This window comes from Pseudorca crassidens, chromosome 9 (assembly GCF_039906515.1).
Source record: "Pseudorca crassidens isolate mPseCra1 chromosome 9, mPseCra1.hap1, whole genome shotgun sequence".
Lineage (NCBI taxonomy): Eukaryota > Metazoa > Chordata > Mammalia > Artiodactyla > Delphinidae > Pseudorca > Pseudorca crassidens.
In genome coordinates, this window is record NC_090304.1 from 77,042,272 (window position 1) to 77,052,396 (window position 10,125).

At 33.9% G+C, this 10,125-nt stretch overlaps 1 pseudogene; it reads right to left on the minus strand.

Annotated features, from left to right (window-relative positions):
* Positions 1–9,821, minus strand: part of LOC137229686 (elongation factor 1-alpha-like) — a 54,939-nt pseudogene extending 45,118 nt beyond the window's left edge.
* Positions 9,822–10,125: the final 304 nt, after the last annotated feature.

Genomic DNA, 10,125 nt, shown 5'->3' on the forward strand with positions numbered 1-10,125 from the left:
GTATGGAAAAAGAAAAGTACAACATCACTATTAATTGAAAGCCATTTACCATAGCTACTATTTTTTCTTTCTTTGGTCAAGTTTTCTAATAACTTTAAAAAAATAGCTTTATTGAGATAAATGTCACCATTTTAAAGTTCACAATACAGTGGTTTCAATATATTCACAGAGTTGTGCAATTATCACCACTGTCTAATTTTAGTGCATGTTCATTGTTCCCGAAAGAAACCACACGTCCATTAGAAGTCACTCTCCATTCCTTATTCCCCCAAGCTCCTGGTAATCACTAATCTACTTTCTGTCTCTATGGATTTGCCTATTTTGGATATTTCACATAAATGGAATTACACAACATGAGGTCTTTTGTGAATGCTTTCACTAAGCATAGTGTTTTCAAGGTTCATACATGTTCTATCATGTAGCAATACTTCATTCTTTTTATCATTCCAGTGATGTTTTGACAATGTTTTGGTGAAATTAAACTCTCTAACATTATTGTTGGGACAATATATTGATTTTTTTGAAAAGTCCTTCCTGGGGAACAATTTGGCAATCTATATTTAAAAACCTTTTTTAAAATATAAAACTTTTCACCCTGGAATTCCACTTTCAAGAAATCACTCCAAAGAAACAATCATAGATGTGCACGTAAATCGTCCACAGTGGTATTGTTTGCAGCTCTGTAGTTGATTAAGAAATACTGGGAGCAACATGATGCTCAGCAGTAGTGAATATGTTTGATAAATCATGATGTGGCAATATTGTGGGATACTCTGCAGCATTTGAAATGATGATGAGGACTGTGCTGTAGGAACTTGCCCTGGAGCTATGGGGTTGCCATCTTGTGGATTACGACCCCTTTTCTAATTAAATCAGATCAGTTATGCTTTTTTCAAAATGTAATGTAAAACCTGACTATATAATAGATAACAGGGTTATGCTGCTTTAAAAATTAATTTTAAAACAAGCCTTATAGATGAATATTTACAATTGCAGAAAGAGATTAGTGATATAAAGTTGAGTGGCAAAAGCAACTTAATACACACTATGTACAGTTGGATTCCACTTTTTATAAAAAAAAAGTATATGTAAGTGTGTGTATTAAAGATATATGATATATATGTATGTTTTTACTTTTTGCCTCTGTGTTTTCTGTAACATTTATGACTACTTATATGATAAGAAAAAAAAGTCAACTTTTTCTTTACTCTGTAATTCAGACATACAGCACACAATGCTTCTTCTTCATCATCCTTTTTTCTTTTAACATTTCTTTTGTGTACCATAAAGAAGCTTCTTAGTTTATTTGCTCCCAGCAATTGAGCTACAACATCACTTCTATTTTGAATCAACTGGCTGCACTTCAATTTCTCCTTCGTGTTCTGGCTAATCATAAAATATTATTCAGTCAGGTTCATAGATAAAAGAATTCCCCCCTAATTCCATTAAATAGTTTGTACACACACCCTAAAGTGAACCTTGGTCCCCACAACCCAGGCTTGTGCCCTGACATTGCCAAGGTTTTTTCAGTCTCTTTAAAAGGACAAGGAGGTTAAACCAGATTCCAAAACAAGGCAAATTCAGGCAGATCTTAGTTTATGTAGATAACCAGACTACTCTCTGTATCTATAAGAACATGGAACACCTAACTTTTTCCAGTAATGAAAAATTCACTCAATAAGCTGATCTTAGCAAATACTTTGATGTTTGACTATTTGAACTCTAGACATACATCTTTTTTTCTTTTATAAATTATAGGTATATGAGCAAACTTTCACTATTCATCCTTAGTACAACATGTGCTAAAAAAAAATTAACTCTTTATGGCTTCAACCCAAGCAACACATACCATTAATTAACTTGCACGTTAATGACAACTACTGCAAACAAATTCTAAAGCAGCAAGACAACTACCTCCTCTTCCGGGGGCCCTGTAGATGCTCTTGTAGATCTCAAAATTGCATGCATACGATTTGTAATTAAAAGGCAGATAAAGTAAATCTAGTCTGTTCATCCTTTCAAAGGCTGTCCAAAGCAAATGTTCTCCAGTTGACCTTTAGTAGACAAAACCACAGGCACAACAGTTAAAACCAGAGAATGCCACTGGTGATAGAAGTCAAAGACTTCAAAGGAAGATTTGGCCAATAAACACTGGTAGGTGTTTATTTAAACCATAGTATGATTATTTGGGGAATGACTTCTTTCTTTTTCCAATTTCATTCATTTAAAAATATGGAGACTGGTTTACTTTCCACTGTGAATTCATAATATCCTCACTGTACACTCTGCTGCTAATGGCACCAGATCATTGTTTAAAAAGAATTCTTCATACAGTTTGAGTTTTATAAGTTTACAAATGCAGGAAAATAGTATGTGTTTCAACACAAAGGTTATTTTAAAGAGGTACTGGCTACTATTTATACAGTTTTCTCTGTGAAATTACAGTTTTTTGGTAGATCTCTTACTGCAGTTAATAATATGTTTTACCTATTTAATAAGTTACCAAAAGCAGATACACAATTATATAATTTATACAAGATTATGTAAATGGAAAATTCAATAACATTCAAAGAAGTTGTTTTCATGAACTATATTTTATTCACATTTGCTTTTCTGAGATAATACAGAGATGGTGAAAACTTAGTGGAGTTACTGGCAAATAATAAATACCCAACATTGATGCTATCATTATTATGACTATTACTAGACTATTATTTATGAATGCTATGAGCCAAACATTTTGTGTGGGCACAAAGGCAAGCAACAACTTCTGCTGACATTGAATTTGCCATTTATCAAGGAGATAGATGTTTATTCAGAATTATACAAACAAATCTAAATTTACTACGTTCCTGTGAAGTAGAGGCATACAGTACTATGAGAGTGTAAAATAAAAGACCTGAGCCGTTCTGGAGGGTCAGGGGAGGCCTCCCAGAAGTAGTCGTGCTTAAGGTGAGATAAGAACAAAGACCAAACAAACAGAAAGAACAAAGGACCAAGATGGTGAGAAAAGGGGCTCCCAACAAAAAGAAAAGCATATTTGAGACAGTGAAGGTCAGTGAGATTGGATCAAAAACGCAGAAGAAAAATACATGGATTCAATACATATTTAGATAGTAAAATCCACATGAAGATGTCATGCAATGGACATAGAGAAAGAAAGAAAACAATTTGTCAAGTGATGACTCCTATAACCTGGCAGACATCACCTTGACCAAACGATTAAAGTTATCATCAGAAATTAATGAATTGAATGAGAAGAGCTCATTATCACTTCTGTGAAATTCCTATATAACAGTGTTGGGAAAAATGGATATTCACATACAAAAGAAAGAATTTGGATACTTAACCATGTATCATATACAAAAAAAGACTCAAAATGGATTAAAGACCTAAACATTAGACCTAAAACTATAAAACTCCTAGAAGAAAACAGAGAAAAACCTTCAAGACATTAGATTTGACGTTAGATTTTGGATATGACACCAAAAGCACAAACAGCAAAAGAAAAAAATCAACAAACGTGACTTCATCAAACTTAAAAACTTCTGCACACCAAAGGAAAGAATCAATAGAGTGAAATGCCAACCTATAGAATGGGAGAAAATACTTGCAAATCATATACCTGATAAGGGTTATTATCCAGAATATATAAGGAACCCTTACAACTCAACAACATAAAACCAAATAATCCAAATGACTTGAATAATATAACTTCTCCAAAGAAGTTATACAAATGGCCAACAAGTATATCAAAAGATGCTCAACGTCACTAATCATAAGAGAAATGCAAATCAATAACACATGAGATATCACCTCACATCTATTAGAATGATCACTATCAAAAGTATAGGAAATAAGTAGTATTGAAGAGGATGTGAGAAATTGGAACTTTGGGGCACTGTTTTGGGGAATGCAAAATAGTGCAGCCATTATAAAAATTAGTAAGAATGTTCCCCTCAAAATTAAAAATAGAATAATGATATAATCCAGCAGTCCCACTTCTGGGAGTATACTGAAAATAATTCAAAGCAGGATCTTGAAGAGACATTTGCACACCCATGTTCATTGCAGCATTATTCACAATAGCCAAGAGGTAGAAGCGACCAAATGTCTATCAATGGATAACTGGAATATTATGTAGCCTCAAAAAAGAAGGAAATTCTGTCACATACCACAATATGAATGAATCTTAAGGACATTATGCTAAGTGAAATAAACCAGTCACAAAAGGACAAACATATGGAATGATTCCACGAATATGAAGTATCTAAAGTAGTCAAAATAATAGAAACAGAAAGTAGAAAGGTGGTTGACAAGGGCTGTGGGGGGGGAGGGGAATTAGTGTTTAACAAGTATAGCGTTTCAGTTTTACAAGATGAAAAAATTCTAGAGGTCTGTTGCACAGCCATATGAATATACTTAACACTACTGAACCACTTAAAAATGATTAAGATGGTAAAATTTGCTATATTATTTTACCACAATAAGAAAAATAACTAATGTTTTCAAAAAATCAATGTTATGAAATATGAAGAAAGACTCAGAAAAATAGTTCAGATTAAAGGAGACTAAAGAGAAATGACAACTGAATACAATATTGATATATGATCTTGGATTATTTTTTATAAAGGACATTATTAAGGCCTTAGAGAAAATCTGAATAAAGTCTATGGATTAGGTAATATTGTATCAATGGTAATTTCCTGATTTTGATAATATTCTGCTTTAATGTGGAAGAATTCCTGTGATTTTAGCAAATAATGACTGAGGTATTTAGGGGTGAATTGTCATCTTGTATACAACTTACTCTTAAAGGGCACAGAAAAAAAAGTGTCTGTGTGTATGTGTGTACAAAGAAAGAGAGCAAATGTAGTAAACTGCTAACATTTGAAGAATGTGAGTGATAGTTATCCAAGAATGTTTTTGTAGTATTCCTAATTTTTTAGCTTGTCCAACCAGATTTCATTCACCAAAGTGGGGAATATTGTATAAAGGGTTTCCACTCTGCCCCTGCCCAGTACTGGTGCTGGGAATTTCCATTCCTACTTTCACTGATGATTTGGTGTGTTTGAGGACCCTGGACTTTTGTAAAGGGGGAAGAAGAATCAAACAACCAATGCAATTCTTCTTGGCAAAACACAGTGCTTGCTCAAGGGGAGACACTGTTCTGTAGGCTTTGTCTGGGTTCCATGCTTTGATTTGGCTTTCAGGCACCTCACTGGTACTGTTCATCAGTGAGTTAGGCAACATCCTGAGCTTGAGTTCTCCATCTGATGCCCCACCATGCACCCAATTATAAGTGGATTAAATGAAATCTATCTGCCTGGACCCCATCTGAGGTCATTATCCTGTTCTCCTCCTCCATTCCACCCACAAATTAGGTATCCTTTTCTACCTCTGCAGGTGCTGGATATATAGTGATATCCTTCTGCCTCTAATCTTGATCCAATTTTATTATATATACAATCTATATCCTGTTTCCTCCAATGAAAATCTTTATTCTTGATTTTTCTAAAAACATATATGGAGATCAGATAATTTCTAGGCTACAGATAAAATTTTGAACGGTGCCAGCTTTATAGTTGATAACTGAAGCTTTTGTTTTGGATGAGTTTTCCAAGGAAAAGAGCAGAGTGAGAAGGCTTGAAAGCCTTGAGGATTCCTTAATGTTTATCATATTAAATATTTAACTGCTTATTAAATTATAGACATTATATATATTTTAATATTAAAATTGAAGTCTTTGTTAGGACATTTTACAATCCTTTCCAACCTAGAGATGCTATGATTTCCTGAGTTACTTTCAGATTACCTGAAAATTACTTTCATCCTTGAGGAGAAAGAATTAATCAAACAAATTAACCATAGTGATTAGTTCAGCTGACTTAATGACTTATTTTGATTATTATACAGTTGACAGTTGCTGTAAACCTCACTAAATCACAGCAGAGTAAAACTCATGCTGTGATAGTGGCAAAATTAATGGCATTAATTGGGGAACAGGGGGTAACTTCATTTTTCTCATCATTAAACAATTCTTATTGGAAAGGAAACCAGACATGCAGAATATTATAAAGGAGAAAATAAAAATCGTCCATAATTCCCCAGCCAGAAATAACCTATCAACATTATTAGCCATTGCTCTTTAATGATTTATTCTAAAGAAATACTTATACTATCAAGTACACTAATGAAAAAAGATAAATATATGACACATATTGATATAACATATATATGCTTATTATGGTATCATCATAATGAAAAATTGAAAACTACCCCGCGTATGGGGGTAAATAAATCATGTGCTATCTATGTAAATGACTATTATGTTAGAAAGTGTGGGACACTTGCTTGAGTTAGCACTTCATCACAATCAACTACAGGTAAAAACTTAATTGTGATGGCACTTGGCAATGCATGCCACGGATTACTAGCACAGTATATCCTTTCTTATTGACAAGTAATTGAGCCCTGCATTCAAGACCAAGGACATGACTGAGCCAATCCCCAAATTCCATCTTTGTGAGATTTTGAGGAACCATTTTTGGTACCAAGTACAGAATCAGCCTGAGTCAAAGCAAGAAAAAAAACACAGTAGGTATTTAAACAGACATTATATACATATATAAAAGTATATATATATATATATATATATAAAGTATAGTTGCTTTACAATGTTGTGTTACCTGTTGTGTTTCAGGTGTACAGCACAGAGATTCTGTTATATATATATATATATATATATATATATATATATATACACACACATATATGTATATATATATTCTTTTTCAGATTCTTTTCCTTTATAGGTTATTACAAAATATTGAGTAGAGTTCCCTGTGCTATATAGTAGGTCCTTGTTGTTTATCTATTTTATATATAGTAGTGTATATACATTAATCCCAAAGTCCTAATTTATCCCTCCTCCACCCCTTTCCCCTTTGGTAACCATAAGTTTGTTTTCTATGTCTGTGGGTCTATTTCTGTTTTATAAATAAGTCCATTTGTATCTTCTTTTTTTAAGATTCCACATATAAGTGATATCATATGATATTTGTCTTTGTCTGGCTTACTTCACTTCGTATGACCCTCTGTAGGTCCATCCATGTTGCTGCAAATGGCATTACTTCATTCTTTTTTATGGCTGAGTAATATTCCATTGTATATATGTACCACATCTTCTTTATCCATTCATTCTTTATCCATCCATTTAACAGAGACATTTTATTCAGAGGAATTGATTAAATTGTTATTGGATAATTGAAAATGTGAAAGGAGGACACTAAGGTAACATATAGCTAGCAATTTCAGGAAGCTCTGTCACCTCAGTGGAAAGGGATACAAACAGAAAAGGTTGATGTAATTGGCACCTGAGGCTTGGAGGAAATGCCCTGCAGAGCTGCCACTCAGGTCCCTTAGAAGAGAATTCTACCCAGCTGTGATGGTAACTGCAGCTTGGAGGGGCCTGTAAAGCAGGAACATTATTTTTATTGTTTTATAAAGTTCTTGTGTGAATTAAATGAGGTTACACATGTGAAGCTCTTAGCTATTATTATTGGTGGAGGTAATGTAGGTCAATAGTTAAGCACAGGAACCTTAAGTCAACCCATCTGGGTTCAAATAGCATGTCTAAGAAATACTAGCTGTTTGCATAGAAAGTCTCTTTGCTTTCTTGTTATCATAATGACTGTAAAATGTACTGGAATTTATTAAATCTTACTAGAATATCAAACTGGACAATTTTTGATAAGATGGGTATAAATTCTCAACGCTATAATGTAAGTAATATTCTTTTCTCCATTTCACAGATTTGAAAACTGAGGTATAGTGAGGTCAACTAATTTTCCCAAGGCTACATAGCTCATCAGTGGTAGAACTTGTATTGAATCAGGATTCTCCATAATATTTACCACCATATAATACATTATATATTTTTACTTATCTCCCCCGCCCACTAGAATATATGCGCTATGAGAACAGCAATTATTTGTTTATTTTTTAGTTTGTTCACTACTTTGTTCAGCCCTTTGAACATGGCATGGTACATAATAGGCACTGAATAAATATTTGTTGAGTGAATATAAACCACGCAGGGAATCCAAAAAAGAACAACTATATATATACATATATATTATCTCACTTTGTAATGGCCACAATGTTGAGAAATAGTAGGATAGGTATTATTTTGCCTGCATTTCTCATGGACAAAAATTTTAAACAGGTGAAATTAATTCTTTAAGTTACATACTTAGAGGACCCTCGGCCTTTGGATAAGCAGCTTATAGTCGTATTCTATACCTTAAGTTTGAGACAGAGGTCAAAAGAGAGAAGCAGGGAAAGTGTTAAAAGGAGGAGACAGGCTCATGATAAAATATTTGTGAGATCAGGGTACTCTGTGGGCCAGAGTTTGAAGCCTCAAAGGCTGAGTGCTGTGGAGCAGGGTATAGTAGGAATAATGAGGTATGTCACTACTACAGTTGTAGCAGACTGAAGATGACAACATAGCTTTCTCACTGATCTGAAAATTCTTAAAGATATAGTTTCAACGCTAAGTCAAAATTACTTAGTCAAATTTTCTCTGGCTCATTCCAGAAATCATGAATAAAAACTTAATTTGAAAACCATGGGAAAAAGATAAAAATGAGTCTACTTCAAGTTTCCCAGAGAGCAACATGAATTATAATCACTAGTTAAACATTCAAAGACTTCAAAGCAGCATTTAGAGAAATAACTGGTTAAACCAAACCTGGCCATTGTACTTGGAACTTCACAGGGTTTTGTAAATCTCAATTAATTAGTGTTTATAAGCTACCATGAGATCATTGGATAAATAGTAGATAATAATTAAGCGTTATTATATGAAATGCGTTATTACATTTAAGCTCTTATGAAAATTGTTAAAATGAAAAAGAATGCCAAATGGTAAAGCCCATAAAAATAATTTTTAAATGTGTATAGCTTCTTTAGTCTGAGCCCTAAAAGATGTTTGAAATTGGTTACCCTCCATGAAATGTTGAAATGTTTTTATGGATGGTGAAATAGAAGCACAGAGATACAGAGGACAGCTAGAAATAAAGCGTCATTTTCCTTGATACCAGTCTTTACGTGAGTCTGGAGCAAAGACTACGGAATCATAATTGAGGCCAGACCTACTTACCAAACAAGACAATAAGGAAACAAGTTTGTAGCTGTTGTAGGATCTAGCAATAAGCATATATTTTCTTTGCAAAAATTAGTAGGCTCTTGTTCTTAAAATAGCTGCTTCCACTGCTAAAGTCTGAGTCACTGTGAGTTTTCACCTAAGTTGGAAACAAATGTCAGTGTCAGCATGTTTGTTTATGAGCTGAGGCTTGAAAGGTTTTCCAGTTTTGCCAAATTGAATGCAATCTTCTCAGCGTAGCTCTAAGATGGTTTATAGAGTGAATAGGGAGGGTACAGCTGCCACACTATTGTCCAGTTCCTCAAAAAATCCTTGTTACACATAAGCTCTTCTCCCTGCATCACTTAGGAAATAGATAAACTCCTCTATTTTCAAAAAGGTGAAATACCAAGAAACGTATGAGAGTTTAGCTTTTGTTAGTCCATGGTGATTTATACAAATGACGGCCAACACTGTGTTCCAGGAGGGATCAGGAATCTTTTGCTCCTACCTGAAAGTCGGTGAGTTGAAAGTTTATCAATAAAGGAAGCACTGAGCAACAGGTGAGCATATTTATCCGGATCCTCTGTCAATGCTTTTCCCTTGGGCCCTTCCAGGTGAGTTGCTTGATGTGCTCATCGGTCAGCCACTACCCAGGTGCCAGAATGAGCAGCCTTGCTTTAGGAACCAAAGAACTCTCTGGCTGTACCAGAATGAAAATAAGAATCCAAGGATGAGAATGAGATGATCAACTTTTTAAAAAACTTCTGGCACTGTTTTTCCCTCCTGCTGGTCTGAAAACAAAAACTGGTCTGATTTACACAAGAATTGGCATAGACTACCATTAGCTACTAAAAAGTAAGATATTTCAGAAATATTTTGGAAAGACTGATAAATAAAAGATGAAATAACCAAGATTAGTACAAAATGTCCACTCCTTTTTTAAAGTTATATTCATAGATACTTTGAAAATATTTAAA